Below are 17,252 nucleotides of genomic sequence, written 5' to 3' on the forward strand. Positions count from 1 at the left end.
GAATGAACTGACACTGTATTTTGCTATATGACATGAAATTAACCATTTCTTTCCCTATGCTGTAAACAGCAGCAGATAATTACATGCTCAAAGGAAGGATTAAGAAGAAACCAAGTGTTCTTTCTCCCTCTCCACTGAAATATATTCCTGTAATCATAAAACTGTGGCATGAGTTCCAAAATCCTAAAGCAAAACACTTTTACTATTTCATTTTACTTGAGCTGTCACCCAGTTAAATAACGCTTGGTGAGTAATCGTATACATTTGGTGAATGCTCAACAAAAAGCCAACTTTTTAGTTAATCAAAGGTTTCTAATCAATCAATGTGGCTGATTGGAACTCTACTGCAGAGGCAATGTCATCTAGTTTAGTCACTAGGTGGCAATGGACCTCACTGTATTTGGGTGGAGCCAGTAGTCTCTTGTTTTGGTTATATAATGAACTTCTTGTCTAGCTTCCTGACATGTGTTCTTTGAGCATTTCATGGCACTTGCCTTGGGGATCACACTACCCACTGAAGTTCCAGGCTCCAACATAAAACACATTTCATTAGATACAAACAAACAAACCAACCAACCTACAGGCTTTCCCAAAAGGATGAGTTGACCCATGGGCAGAATCATATTTCTTTTGGAAACTGTTTTCATCTGTCTTTATAATTTCATTTTTATTGCTGTATATTGCAATGATATTATCTAACGTTTATCCATCTATAAACCTTATGAATAAATAATAATAAAGTTTCAGTAGCAGTATTTCATGGATATATTTTTACATAACACAATAGCTGAGCTGCAATGGAATGATGGGTGAGGAAGATAAGCTTCTTGACCAAAGGTCCAAAAGTATTAAGATAATTATTTGATCACAATAAGCACCAAAACAATTCCCACCCCCATGCAAATTTATTATCCACTAAGGAACATGATAAATAAAAACTATACTGCAGTTTCCCAGCTATTGCAAAGGGCTGAATCAGCTAATCTCTAGACCCACAGCTGATTTTTCACCTCTCCAGTCTGAAAAGCCATTATTTACACCTAACTGCTGCTCAACCCCTGGCATAATTCATTCTGCCTGTGCCTGTGCAATATTCAGTCTTGGCTGTATGGGTGAATTTTGACGGGTTCCCTAGTTTTGCATGTGTCTAAAGATCTATTGGACGTGGGTGGCGCTCTGGGTTAAACCACAGAGCCTAGGACTTGCCGATCAGAAGGTCGGCAGTTCGAAAGCACGTCAAAGTGCAAGTAGATAAATAGGTATCACTCCAGCGGGAAGTAAACAGTGTTTCCATGCGCTGCTCTGGTTCGCCAAAAGCGGCTTAGTCATGCTGGCCACATGACCCGGAAGCTGTATGCCGGCTCCCTCGGCCAATAAAGTGAGATGAGCGCCGCAACCCCAGAGTCGGCCATGACTGGACCTAATGGTCAGGGGTCCCTTTATCTTTACCTTTAAAAATGTATTACCTTAGAGACTCTCCTACTTTCTAGGTTCAATATGCATCCAATCACAGTTGTGACACTCTGCTTAACAGTAGCAGATTCTGAAAGTGTCCATACTCCAGAAACAAACATTTAAGCTAAAATTGGTTCACAGGATTTGGGGGTGTATTTAAATTGAGTTTTGTGTATTTCACTTAAAGTATCCCACCTCCTAAAAGAGAGAAAATGTTATTTTATACCTTTGTTGCAGAGATAAATGATCTTGCAAAGACAGAGCTGATACTTTTAGAATTATATATGCTACTTTTAGGGATGTAAGAAAGCACTGTTTGCATTTCACCCTGTGTTTGTTACATGCAGCAATGTGTCAATTTCACAACAGTCTCTCTCCTGCCAACAACTACACTATTTATCTTTCTGTAGCTAAATTACATAATTTACGTAACTAACATAATTAATTACATAAATTACATTGTCATTATGTTATTCTAACACATTCACTTCATTGCAAAGGAAACAAAATGCAAATAGGGGTGGGGGATTCATAATCAATTATGTAAGTTATGGGAATTTTTAGTATTCAAGACTCTGCAAAAGAAACTCAGCAAAAGAATATAATATATTCTAGCTTCTATGATTAGTTTAGACATAACTGTTCTTCACATTTGTAATCATTCCCATTAGTGCTGGTTCTCATTATGCTGTAACTTAATATTACTCCATTAAATTTTGTAGTTCTTCATTGTAGTAACAGTTTAAAACATTTATTTTTATATTAATTGTATTCTATTATAATGGTAATTAATAACTAAATTGATTTAATTTAGTAACTGAACTCTAAAGTAACCCCGGAACATCACTCAGTAAAACAATTACATGGTAGAATGAAATTAGATCTTTAAACTTTATGGCCATTCAAGCAAAAACAACAACCCAACTTATGTAATGGAGCTACTCAAGGAAAAAGTTGTGAAACCTATCAGAATGTGTTTCATAAAAGTCCAAATACCAACCCAACTGAAAATGTTCACCCAGCTTTGAAGTTCTTTTTCTACAATCAACTGATATATAAATTTTATGAAGTAAAGGTGGGAATAGCTCAGGTGCATTTGTGGATAGCAAATGGTAAATTAAAATACGTTTTTATTGAGCATATTTAGCTGTCTTCCTATCCTTCAATGATATTATGACAACATGGGTTTTCTGGGTAGTATCCAATAAAAATTAAGACAAGACTATAAAACCATCAAAACTAATACAGCAGAAAACTAGTAGCAGAAAATAAAACCAATTTAACAGAGCTCGGAGCAGCACCTAATTGTCATGGATTTTAAAAGTACAAGAATATCCAAAGGATATGAAAACTACTCAAAGGGTTTAATATTGAAAACTCTGAGAAATGCCAAGGTCTCCAACTTTTGCTTAATGGTTCATAACATGGTTATCAGGCTAGCCTCTCTAGGGAGACTTTACACAAACATAAGAGTTCTTCTTTCTTACAACTACTCATCATATCTAATTTGATGTAGACATCTGGAGAAGGGCATCAGAAGATGCCTTCAAGATCCAAACCGGCATATCTGGTATACTAAAACCAACAAAACTATCACTCTCTCAGCTGAATAATTCAAAACAGAGTGGTGCTTCATTAGCAGGACAGAAAGCAAGATTTAAGTTGACTGACAGTGTCTTGGGCTGTGTGCAGATTCCTGTTCACTCTGCATCCAGTGAACTCCCACCACTGACTTGGGAAATGATCCACCCATATTAGCCACAACTCATATCTAACCTGGATCTATCCTGCCTATCTTACAAAACACTGCATTTTGATACATTTATCCCAAATCAGCTTTGATCTGAATTGAGAAAAAGAATAACCTTGCTGTGCTTTAAACCAGCAAATGTGTTTACAGTCTTAGATTCAGGGGATTGAATCTCATTTCTACTAACCCCTCAAGCCCGGAAATGCAATGGTTGTTTATCAATATATTTCAGCAGATTTATATCCTGCCCTTCTCACGATTCTCAGGGCAGCAAACAACGCAAAAGACAACTACAAAAATCCATTCACAAAACATTAGCAAGACAGCAAACCATTAATTGCTAGAGGCAGGAGCAATATATAAAAACAACCTAAAACAAGAGGTCAGTCTGCTAAAGATGCACCAACGCTGCTTGCCAGAACTTGTATTGACTAGGCAGTTGAAAGCACAAGGCAGAGAGTTTTAAATTTAGCCATGGCCACAGAGAAGGCCCGATTCTGCATCCCAGCCAGTCACACCTTCACCACTGTCAGGATGCAGAGAAGAGCCTCACCTGTTAATTTTAAAAGAGTAGGCAGGCACTACTTTTACAGTCATCCATCCAGAAGAAAAAGAATATATTGTTGTGAGTTTGGGAGCGGGGGCCAGTCTGTATGATGCCTGAGGTTGCTTCTAATTCCCTGGAAACAGCAAGTGTTAAAATCTAATGGAGGATCCCATTGTTGAATTAGCCAGGGAAGGGTCTACTTGCCACCTAAGTACCAGCACAAGTATAGTTATTAGTATATTAAAGGAGGTTTCTCTGTGCCAGAGGGGAAATGGGTAGGCCCCCTTCATCACATGGCTGGTAGTGAGAAGGGCAATAGCCAGAGTCATGTGAGAGAGCTGGGCTAGAAGCAGGAAGCAACAAGAGAGACAGAGCCATGATTGATTTCGTTGCATTATAGCTCACTGTTTAACAGGAACAGACAGAGATTGGAAGAGGACGGCAAAATGTTTCCTAACACATGGAATCTAAGTTGCGAACGATCATAATATATGAAGCTATTTAATATATATACATATTACATAGCCTAGAAGTTAAGAGAGGGGCATTAATGTACAATTTTCATGCTCTTTGGTGTATGAATGTGTTTCTAAGGGCCTTTTCTTAAGCCAAAAATCATTTGATCTTGGAATATATTATAGCTCTGTATTTTATGTGCTGCTCGTCACTCTGGATAATTTACCTGTGAAGTGGTCAGGAAAAAACTCATTAGTAAAACTAAAATTTCATTATTTTTTACAATATTTACACTATGCAAAAAAAGTAAGAAAAGATCAAAAGAGATAAAACAAATTAAGTTTTCTACGGAGCACAATCTCATATATCATCCTGTACTGTCAGATTTGTTCCGCATCTCTAATTCTTTATTCCACTGTTTGAAATGGAACAGGTTTTGCTGATTGGTCTTATGTCTGTCATTGATTGCAACACCCTTCTATTTCCCTGCATACTTGTTGTTGATAATATTAGGCACAACAAAAGGCATTCATCAGCTAGCATTTTCACAAACTTTCTTTGAAAGACTATTTTAATTATAATCATATTATGTTTTCTAGTTATTCAAGAATACAATTTTCATTGACTCCAAACTGTCCAGTTTTGCTTTAATGATTTAAATAAGGCTTGCTCTGGCATAACATTTGTACAGCCAAGTCCAATGAATGTTTCCTTAGAAATAAGTCATACTGTGTGCATTGGGACGTATTCTCAAGCAAGCATGCATCAAATTGCTGACTTATTTTCTTTACTTGTCTCTTCAGGATCTCTGTAATTTTTCACCACTTCCTGGTGAATTATTATGAGGACATTTCTCAAATATGCCACAGCACAATGTGCCAGTGAAATAATGTTACTACATTTCATGAAATTCCAGAGTCTATGAAGAAGAAAATATCTGTAAATGTATTATGTATTTAACCTGTTTTGAACAAACTATGTATAAATTCCTGGTTGCAAGAACCTGAGTCTGCCAGATGTTCAAACAAAGAAACAAAAGGAAAGATCCTGCTGTGCCAGTTGATGTAATCTGCATTAGTAAAGCCTGATCATATGATATAGCACTGCAAAGAAAATTACATTTGTAGGAAGTTTTTTTCCAATTGTCATATGACACCGATCCCATCTATCCCAAGTCAATGTTTTTTTTCTTCTTCTTACTCTTGCCAGATCTACTAATTAGAACCAAGACATGAAGCTGCCTTAAATCGAGACAGCCAATTGGTTCATCTAAATCCCTGCAGACAGAAAACCAAATGTGAGGGAGAATGCTAGAGGTAATTTTTGTACAAACTAGCATTCAATCACATGAGCATTCTCAGGAGCCCAGAAAATGGACTACCATCTCAATGATGACTAGACCTCAGGCACAATTATACTCTAGACTCTGTAACTGGAATCATCAGAAGAGACCCAACATTCAACATACAGTGTTTAGAAGACACTAAATTGATCTACGTAAAGCAATTCTTTTTTCCCTGTGGTAACTATAGAAAGCTGCCCTTCAGGCAGGTTTTTACAGTTGTGTTTTGATGGCTCTTGTAGCTGAAATCTATAGTGTTGTTACTCAGAAATAATCTGCTAAACAACCCCTACGGAGAACATTTTGCTGTAACAATACATTTTCCCTTCTTAATCTCTTAAATTTCAGAAAACAAATTCTGCATAGAACAAATTCTTCCTTAAGAATCTGAGAGCTATGATCTGGTCAACATTATTTGCATTTAGTCACAGGAAGATTATAATAAGCAGGGGTGGAATTTGGTAATATGGCATCCCGTGAGAGGCCAAAATTTTATGCCCCTCCCCCAGATGGTGCAACAGGAGGCTGGCACTCCCTTCTTCTCCCCATGTCTTCTCCTATCCTAGCCTCTCCTCTCCATTTTTCCTCTCCTTCCCCCCAGCTTGATTCTCCCTCCCAGGAAAAAAAAATTCACAAAGAAAGTCAGAGGGAGCTCTTTGGATTTTCTATCCATCTTTCTCAAGCATAAAGAAAAATTCAAAGTTTAGAAATTGCCTCCTCTTTTCTCCAAAAAAGAGAGAAAGCTGTCAACTCCTAACGAAAATCATTCACCATTGGCTTCCAGTCTCACTACCTGCCTTGCTGTTACCATGCATAAGAGAGGGACATGGGATGGGGATAGTCCTACCTCTCGGTCCACCTACTGAGTGAGGGAACCGATCTCACCACTCCCCTCTCCTCCCCTCCATTTGGTTCCTGTGCAGGCAAACTGGCACTGCCATAAATTCGCCCCTGTAATAATGCATATTTCTTGCGTTATAATATATTCATCTTAGTATTTCTCAGATTCTGCCATTGGATATAAGAGGTAGGACAGGTGTGGAAAGAGTAATGTAAAAAATAAATGGCCATTACATGGATATTTTTTTATTATTATCTACGATATACTTGTTTCCCTACTTGAAATGCACATCTTGCCCATAATGTCATGGTGAAGGTATATTTAGCAATTTTAAAACTGAGTATGGCACCTTGCCCTCTGCAAATGCTTCTGAGGTAAATGGTTTGCTGTAATGTCAGGCCAGCCTAAAAACAAAAAAAACCACCTCTGCAGAAAATATCCTTTAGGCCCCAAATATTCTTACTGAGTCTGCCAGAGAAGTTCTCCCGAGCCACATTTGGAAAAGAACTTTGGGAACTCGTTAAAGCCTGCTTCCAAAGGGAGGTGAGGCTTAGAAATACCTGAATTATTTTCCAGCTCATATTAAAATCAAAGTAGGTGATCAATTGCCTATTTTTCCTATGCAAAGAAATGGAGGAACAGAGCACTCTTACATTGCATAGAAGAAAAGTTTCCTTAGATTGAACCCTTCTATTTTTTTTTCTCCCTACGGAAGCACCTTTAGCCCCATTCAAGGGCAGAATTCAAGGTGTAGGTAGGAGATGGGTTTATCCCTTATTGGTCCTCAGCAAGGAAAACCAACAACCCTCAGCTGTAGCTCAGTGACATAGCATCTGCTTTGCATGCAGAATGTCCCAGGTTCAAGCCCCAGCATCTGCAGTTAGGGCTAGGAATGTCCCACCAGGAAAGTCCACTTTCAGAAATCCTGAAGAGCCACTGGTTAGAATCAGTGTAAAGAGGGGTTGGACTACAAGGTAGGAAATGCAAATGGCATGCACAAGGCATGGGGAAATGACCTAGGCATAACAACAGATGAAGACGTCTGATTAAATTATGGGTGAAACATCTTATGAAGGTAGTGTTTCACTGGCACTGGAATCCAGTCAAGCTCTCTTGTGCCACCTCTGCAACATCCCAATGCTGGTGGCAATAGGAGGGGACCTCATACATTGATGGTGGGAGCTTAGTGGGCTTGGGCAAAGCATTTTTAATAGTTTCTAATGTTATTGATTAACCATTGAACCCAAACCCTGCTCTGGCCCTTCTTTCACTAGATGCCAATCCAGACTCTCCATTTAGACATAAGGGCTTAACTGCCATGCTGTTCACTGCTGCCTGTTTAGAGATTGCCTCCCACAGAAAGACCTCAATGGTCTATCTTTCATGGGATGGCAAGAAACAGTCTGAGATATGGTTCTTTCCATGAATTTAACACAACACTGAATGGTTGCTGGAGGCCAAACGAAACATGATCATTATGACATATCAATGATATAAATCAAAGTGATTTTAATGTTAGACTTCCAACCACTCACACTGAAAAGGCAGGCAAGGCCTGTTCCATTTTTTTCACCCCTGTCCAAAGGGGAATCATCTTCTTCTGGCTTGGCCTGCCATGCTCCGGTACTCCTCCAAGTGTTGCCAATTGGCTTTTCCCCATGCCATGGGAAACTGGTGCACAGGAACACCTCGGCTCTTGCCAAACACAGTGGAAGCCAAGGCACTCCTCCAATTGTTGCTGCTTATTTGGCTTCTCAAACCTGATTTTTTTATTATTTTGATGTGAAGATCTTGGGTAATTTCCAGATTAATCCAAGAGGAGCTTCTGAGAACATGCCCATCACTAACTCTTACCTTTAAATGACAATGAAATTAATGACTGCTCAAAGCTTTTCAGATATCTCTTGCATAGCAGGTCTCGGATTATGTATCTGGAGTGGAGCAATGATGCTAAAGACTGCGGGGACTGGAAGTATGTGTCCCATGCAAACATAATGCTGGTTCCCTGCAAACCAGTCATTTTAAATTGTCTCAATAAAGCAAAGATCCTTCATCCGTCTCTTCTCCAATCTTGTGCAAATTCCATCATTGCCTTGTGTGCATTAGCCATTGCCCAGTGTTGTATGTGCACCAAGGCTAACGATGGATAAGGCTTAGCAAGAATTGCATCCATTTAGCCAGGAAAGAAGGCCAGGGTTTGGTGTGAGCTTACAATCCTTGATTCAGATGGAAATTCTGTTTAGCCCTAATCAGATTGAACCAATTAGGATTGGTTCAAGCACAATGAGACACCATGGTTAAAGCTAACAAAGGAAGGGAAAGGGGAATTTGTACAGAGAGGGGAGGACTGATGAAGAGGGAAGGATATTCTGGAAGCTGGGGCCCATTTTATAAACTTCAGTTCTAGGGATCCAGTTTTCTGTCTGCACTGAGTCAAAGTCTTAGAAATCACAGGCATTATCTGTTAAGATAGAATAAAGCCCATTGCTTCTTCATTCTAGCATGTCTAAGTATTTCAATACACTTTCATACAGCAAAGCTTGAACCTAATTAAGTTTGCAATTGCTTTCTCCACTCCCTTATGATTGAAGCAATCTGCAGACAGAGACAAATGTGACATAGTACCATGCTTCTGCAACCCCCCCCCAAAAAAAACCCCACATTTTTTCCTTTTAAAAACTGTTCTTGACTATCCAGTCATAGAATATTACTGTGTAATTTGAAATCTCAAAACCTGCACTGTAAACACTTATTTGACCTGATTATTTTACTAACCCTGGAAAATTTTTTTGTCTGTAATAGCTCAACATGGTACTCTAATTTTGGTCAACTCTGTGAAATAAGGACCTTCTGAAGTTAAAAAACTCAACTTAAAACACTAAATTTGCTTTATTGAAACTATGGGGGGAAGACAATATTATCTGCCTGTTTTATGCTCTGATAACATTCTCATTGAAGCTAAAGCAATAAACTTTAATCCTTTACACTTTTTCTAACTTCCAATTTCTGCTTTAACAAACAAAACTGATTGTGAAACAGATGAGAGAGGGAAGTACTTTATCTTCATTAGCTTAAATCAGAATGCCCTTCAAGAAGAATGAGATGTAAAAGCATATAAATGTTAAGTTTCCTGCTTCTTAATTGGCATATTCAGCCTGTAAATATACATTCTAAACCGATTACTTCACTGTGGAAGTGCTGAACACAACTTTGCACTAAGGAGATAGATGTACAGTCATTGTGCACGATAAGGATTAATGGGCATTAGATCTTTATATAAATAATGTAGTAGAACACCGTCAGACAGTTGTAGATCCCTGAATTATGTATTTTCTGCTAACGTTTACAACTTAAAAGGCATTGTGAGGTCAAATCTGATGACCTCATCGTACACCCGCAATATATTTAGGAAAAAGCATCTATCTTTTCTGTATGACACAGTCAGTGAAGTCAATGGGAACTTTGTAAAATGGAATGTGGTTTTGAAACATGAACTGCTATGGCACCTATGTTTCATCTCAGTTTATGGTAATGTTGTTGTTGTTCTTCTTTAGTCGTTTAGTCGTGTCCGACCCTTCGTGACCCCATGGACCAGAGCACGCCAGGCACTCCTGTCTTCCACTGCCTCCCACAGTTTGGTCAAACGCATGCTGGTAGCTTCGAGAACACTGCCCAACCATCTCATCCTCTGCCGTCCCCTTCTCCTTGTGCCCTCCATCTTTCCCAACATCAGGGTCTTTTCCAGGGAGTCTTCTTTTCTCATGAGGTGGCCAAAGTATTGGAGCCTCAGCTTCACGATCTGTCCTTCCAGTGAGCACTCAGGGCACCAGAATGGATAGGTTTGATCTTCTTGCAGTCCATGGGACTCTCAAGAGTCTCCTCCAGCACCATAATTCAAAAGCATCAATTCTTCGGCGATCAGCCTTCTTTATGGTCCAGCTCTGACTTCCATACATCACTACTGGGAAAACCATAGCTTTAACTATACGGACCTTTGTTGGCAAGATGATGTCTCTGCTTTTTAAGATGCTGTCTAGGTTTGTCATTGATTTTCTCCCAAGAAGCAGGTGTCTTTTAATTTCATGACTGCTGTCACCATCTGCAGTGATCATGGAGCCCAAGAATGTAAAATATCTCACTGCCTCCATTTCTTCCCCTTCTATTTGCCAGGAGGTGATGGGACCAGTGGCCATGATCTTAGTTTTTTTGATGTTGAGCTTCAGATCATATTTTGTGCTCTCCTCTTTCACCCTCATTAAAAGGTTCTTTAATTCCTTCTCACTTTCTGCCATCAAGGTTGTGTCATCTGCATATCTGAGGTTGTTGATATTTCTTCTGGCAATCTTAATTTCAGCTTGGGATTCATCCAGCCCAGCCTTTCGCACGATGAATTCTGCATATAAGTTAAATAAGCAGGGAGACAATATACAGCCTTGTCGTACTGCTTTCCCAGTTTTGAACCAATCAGTTGTTCCATATTCAGTTCTAACTGTAGCTTCTTGTCCCACATAGAGATTTCTCAGGAGACAGATGAGGTGATCAGGCACTCCCATTTCTTTAAGAACTTGCCATAGTTTGCTGTGGTCGACACACTATGCTTTTGCATAGTCAATGAAGCAGAAGTAGATGTCTTTCGGAAACTCTAGCTTTCTCCATAATCCAGCGCATGTTTGCAATTTGGTCTCTGGTTCCTCTGCCCCTTCGAAATCCAGATTGCTCTTCTGGGAGTTCTCGGTCCACATACTGCTTAAGCCTGCCTTGTAGAATTTTAAGCATAACCTTGCTAGCGTGTGAAATGAGTGCAATTGTGTGGTAGTTGGAGCATTCTTTGGCACTGCCCTTTTTTGGGACTGGGATGTAGACTGATCTTCTCCAATCCTCTGGCCACTGCTGAGTTTTCCACACTTGCTGGCATATTGAGTGTAGCACCTTAACAGCATCATCTTTTAAAATTTTAAATAGTTCAGCTGGAATATCATCACTTCCACTGGCCTTGTTATTAGCAGTGCTTTCTAAGGCCCATTTGACTTCACTCTCCAGGATGTCTGGCTCAAGGTCATCAACCACACTACCTGGGGTGTACGAGCCATCCATATCTTTCTGGTATAATTCCTCTGTGTATTCTTGCCCCCTCTTCTTGATGTCTTCTGCTTCTGTTAGGTCCTTGCCACTTTTGTCCTTTATTATGGTAATCTTTGTACGAAATGTCCCTTTCATATCTCCAATTTTCTTGAACAGATCTCTGGTTCTTCCCATTCTGTTGTTTTCCTCTATTTCTTTGCATTGCTCGTTTAAGAAGGCCTTCTTGTCTCCCCTTGCTATTTTTTGGAAATCTGCATTCAATTTCCTGTAACTTTCACTATCTCCCTCGCATTTTGCTTGCCTTCTCTCCCCCGCTATTTGTAAAGCCTTGTTGGACAGCCACTTTGCTTTCTTGCATTTCCTTTTCATTGGGATGGTTTTTGTTGCTGCCTCCTGTATAATGTTGCGAGCCTCCATTCATACTTCTTCAGGCACTCTGTCCACCAAATCTAAATCCTTAAACCTGTCCCTCACTTCCACTGTGTATTCATAAGGGATTTGATTTAGATTGTATCTTACCGGCCCAGTGGTTTTTCCTACTTTCTTCAGTTTAAGCTTGAATTTTGCTATAAGAAGCTGATGATCTGAGCCACAGTCAGCTCCAGGTCTTGTTTTTGCTGACTGTATAGAGCTTCTCCATCTTTGGCTGCAGAGAATATAATCAATCTGATTTCGATGTTGCCCATCTGGTGATGTCCATGTGTAGAATTGTCTCTTGTGTTGTTGGAAAAGAGTGTTTGTGATTACCAGCTTGTTTTATCTCTTTTATCTCTTGATTCCCTACTTTAGCATTCCAATCCCCTATAATGAGAAGAACATCCTTCTTTGGTGTTATTTCTATAAGGTGTTGTAAGTCTTCATAGAATTGGTCAATTTCAGTTTCTTCAGCACCAGTAGTTGGTGCATAAACTTGGATTACTGTGATGTTAAAAGGTCTGCCTTGGATTCGTATCGAGATCATTCTATCATTTTTGAGATTCCATCCCAGTACAGCTTTTGCCACTCTTTTGTTGACTATGAGGGCCACTCCATTTCTTTTACGGGATTCTTGCCCACAGTAGTAGATATGATGGTCATCCGAACTGAATTCGCCCATTCCCGTCCATTCCCGTCCATTTTAGTTCACCGATGCCCAGGATGTCAATATTTATTCTTGGCATCTCATTTTTGACCACATCCAACTTACCAAGGTTCATGGTTCTTACATTCCAGGTTCCTATACAATATTTTTCTTTACAGCATTAGACTTTCCTTTCGCTTCCAGGCATATCCGCAACTGAGCAACCTTTCGGCTTTGGCCCAACCGCTTTATCAGCTCTGAATCTACTTGTCCTCTGCTCTTCCTCAGTAGCATGTTGGATGCCTTCCGACCTGAGGGGCTCATCTTCCAGCGTCATAACTTTTATATGCCTGTTGTCTTTGTCCATGGAGTTTTCTTGGCAGGGATACTGGAGTGGCTTGCCACTTCCTGCTCCAGGTGGATCATGTTTGGTCAAAACTCTCCATTATGACCTGTCCATCTTGGGTGGCCCTGCACAGCATACCTCATAGCTTCTCTGAGTTACTCAAGCCCTTTGCCACGGCAAGGCAGTGGGGCAGTAAACCCCGTCCATGAAGGGGGTTTATGGTAATAGGGAGTCAAAATTCACACAAGAATATTGGGAGTAATGTTAATTAATTTTATTACTTTTTATGCTGTTTTTGTCACTCTTCTAATCAACAAAGTGTTTGAAATGGTACCTTGAGATGGCCCCTAAAATAAAACGAAATAAAGCTTGAGATGGCCCCTAAAATAAAACGAAATAAAGCTTCACAATTTATTTTTTAATGCATCACATTATACACAAAGACTAGCACAGTCATCACATGTTGATAAAATGCCTCAGCAGATGAAATTGTTATGTTATATTGAAAGAAGTATAAGGATTGGAACAATCTGATTTGCCCAAGATGGAGTTTGAAAGGGTCAGAGGCACAGCAGGAGAAGCCCAGTTCCACACCTTCTAACCAAAGCAAAAGGAAGGAGCAAGTAAGACCAGTCAATCAAGTTATGGGTAATTCAATTCAAATGTATTGTATGCATTTCCTAATCAACAATTCTGTCAAAGAACAACATGTGGATATCAGGGATGAGGGTGGAGAAGCCTAGATACTGTTATCAATACTTCCTTTGTATGTTTGGGGGAGTCTTGTTCAGCCAAATCAGATGACCCTCTGAATGACCTTTGAAATCCTATGTGAGCTTGTTTATAGTCCCAAAATGCCTCACTTGATTATTTTTAATGGTTCATGCTACAGAAAGCTTTGTACCCAGCTTGTGCACACTCCTCATGGGCTTTAATACCTGGCATAGTTTGCCACTTCCTGTCCTAGATTACTGCAGAAGAGAGGATACATAATTTATCAAAATTATATCACCAGATATAAAATCAAAACCAGCAATCTCCAGTAAGCTTTCACTTCAATTGCATTTCCCTCCATTCAGATTGAAAACAAAGAGAAAAGTAGGTCAGTTTTTAAAACTATTCATGTAATGAATTTATATGTAATGGAATCTTCAAAGCATTTCATATTTCAGAATGCCTAAATTGGCCAAACTTTACTCACACAATGATAATAAAATATCATCATAAAATAATGATATGAATACTCTCTCACACAGTAGGACAATCACTGTCTCAGTTGTGCTTACCCAAACAGAACACACTAAGACTGTCCCTGTTGTCACTTCAGCACCTACTGAAGATCTTCCTCTCTCAACAAGCTTTTTAATCTGAGATGTTTCCAAATCTGCATCTGCATTGGAATTTTTAAAAAAGAAAATATGTTTTTCTTGTTTTATCACTTATTGTTTGCTGCCCTAGACTTCTCTGTGGGGGAAGAGCATGATATAATTTTAATTAGTTAATAATTTTTAAAATGACTATACGGTACCAGCAAAGTACATGATGCTATCTATCTATCTATCTATCTATCTATAAATCAATCATCTATCTATCTATCTATCTATCATCTATCATCTATCTATCTATCATCTACAAGAACTACCGGTAGGTAAATCCTCCCCCCCCCCCGCAAGGAGATTAGAACATGAAAATCTAATCCAGTGTTCTGCTCACAGAAGAACCAACAAGATGCCTACTGGAAGCTCATGAGCAGGTCATCTCCTGCCAACTGCACAACACTGCATCTAAGAGAGTTATTGTGGCTTTCTCAGTGACAGAAATGAGGACAGTTCAACTCAAACTGAGCCAACAGTGACAACCATTCTTAATAAGAACCCTTCTTGGATGCTATTGTTACTTATTTTCATAGCTTTCTAAAAATTTGGGTAAGGAAGGACCCCCGTAGATGAGAAAAACAAACCCAGTTTTTCAATTATTGTCCTTGTACCCTTTTCCAGACCTGCTAGATGAAAAGTTTTGCTGTATCTAAGACCTTGCCCTTGCTTCATAAATATGGCTCCACTAACCTCAGTTATAGGGGGATGCAGGTGGCATTGTGGTCTAAACCAGAGCCTAGGGCTTGCTGATCAGAAAGTCGGCGGTTCAAATCCCCGCGACAGGGTGAGCTCCCGTTGTTCGGTCCCTGCTCCTGCCCACCTAGCAGTTCGAAAGCTTGTCAAAGTGCAAGTAGATAAATAGGTTACGCTCCGGCGGGAAGGTAAACGATGTTTCCATGTGCTGCTCTGGTTCGCCAGAAGCAGCTTAGTCATGCTAGCCACATGACCCGGAAGCTGTCTGTGGACAAACGCTGGCTCTCTCGGCCTATAGAGTGAGATGAATGCGCAACCCCAGACTCGTTCACGACTGGACCTAACGGTCAGGGGTACCTTTACCTTTTTTAACCTCAGTTATATCTTCCCCTGGGGATGTTGCAAAGACAACCTGAACATCAACTGCGATGTAGGTTGATTCAGTCAAGTTAACATTTTGCATGCCTTGAAGCAAGGTGGGGTCTACAAGGAGGCCATTTCTACACTCCAAGCTATACTCAGCACCACATGCCATGGAACTGTGGAGCATCTAAGCTGTAGTAAGAGATGCCCATTGCAGTATTCTTTAAAAAGCAGATATACTACAGATGACATTTGTTTCAAAGTTAAATTCTAAATGCAATTTGAATGATTTCTCATCTGCCTTAGATTTGCACAGAAGGAACTTCTAAAAGATAAGGACACATCATCATCATTCTGAAAATGAATCTGCCGTCTAAAATCACATTAGTGTTGTTCATTCTGCTTTGCAGAAATGAGCACATAACTCACTTGCAGTGGTTGAATCTTTACAGAAGAAACACCATAAAATTTTTGATATCCTCTAGGGCAAATGTCTGCATGGGAAAGATAGTGAAGAATTATAGGATACATGAACCTTGAGCAACCTCCTCCTTGATGATATGTAATTACCTGCCAGCCACTAAGGCAGTAAGTAGTAACTATAAAAAATTCATTGTTCCATTGGACTCAGTGGACACAACCCATTTGAGAGCTTTACAAAACCTTAAAGAGCAATTTCTCTTTAAATAACAAATGTTTTAGAGCTAGGGAAAAACCTGATGCATTTAACTAATAAATCTTAATCATTAGAGGGAAATGAAATTTCCATCCAATCAATATCCTAAATCACATCTTTGATAAGCACTACATGTATAGATGTTTGCTGTTATTAGATACTGCCTTACTATGTCTGCATAAATATACAAAACTATTTGTCAGTCAATGTTTTGTCATTGATAAATCCTGCAATCAAGAGGGAAGTATCATTAAAGTAATATATGAGGACAAGTGAAAACGTTCTTGTAAAGTTTAGACTAGAAAAAAATGGGTGGGACACACAGGGGAATGAAAGATAACAGAATCTTATGTTCACAACTTTCTAAGAAAGAATATGTAGAATTGTGCATCTCTACTGAACAAACAATAACATTTAAGATAACATATTTGTATACTATTGTAAAATCATAAAAAGGGCTCTGCTGGATCAAACCATATGCTCATCTAGTCCAGCATCCTGTTCTGACAGAAGCCAGCCCCATGTCTGCAACCAGGACATGAGGGCAACAGTACAATCCCCACTTGTGATTCCCAGCAAATGTTCTTCAGAGGCACAGTACTTCCAGCAGTGGAGACTGAACACTAGCTACTGATAGTCTTATTCTCCATGAAATTATTTCTGGACATGAGAAACTAGAATAAACTTCACCAAGGTGGTGGGGAGTGCTTTTTGTCATTGTTGTTCATTTAGAAGGGAGAAGTGGAATTCAGGGATTTTCATTTTTAAAAAATTATATAAATTGTGTGTCTTTGTTTCTCAATTGGATCCTTTTACATGTTTTTGTATGTATTGTGGTATGTTATTCATTGTGATTTGCATTGTGACTTGCAGTTATCTTTATAGATCATAGTTTAGTAATTATTTATTGTAATTGTGAAGAGTGAATTTGTTTATTTATTATTTGAGCGTTAATTGTTTTGTACTCTTATATTCTAATAGATTACTGAAAATTACTTTATTTGATATGTCATTCCATTTTAAAGTTATGTTTTGTATTGGATCAGATTATTATATGGTGTGTGTTCTTTGCTGTATATTTTGTTGTTGTAAACTGCCTTGTGTATAGTATTATAGAAAGATGGTATACAAATTAAAAGTGAAATGAAATGAAAAAGTTGCGTATAATCTAAATGGGTTCCCACTCAGTAATCAGGTGATTGCCAGCTGAAGTTTCCAAATCACCTTAGTGATTTGGACATCCCAGTTGGTGATTTGAACCAACC

At 39.1% G+C, this 17,252-nt stretch overlaps 1 protein-coding gene across 14 annotated transcripts in view; it reads right to left on the reverse strand.

The window, feature by feature from the left end:
- Positions 1-17,252, reverse strand: part of PCDH15 (protocadherin related 15) — a 648,544-nt gene that overhangs the window by 435,859 nt on the left and 195,433 nt on the right. The gene's annotated exons all lie outside the window — the stretch shown is intronic.

The sequence above is a fragment of the Podarcis pityusensis genome (genome assembly GCF_964106645.2).
Source record: "Podarcis pityusensis genome assembly, chromosome: 5".
NCBI lineage: Eukaryota > Metazoa > Chordata > Lepidosauria > Squamata > Lacertidae > Podarcis > Podarcis pityusensis.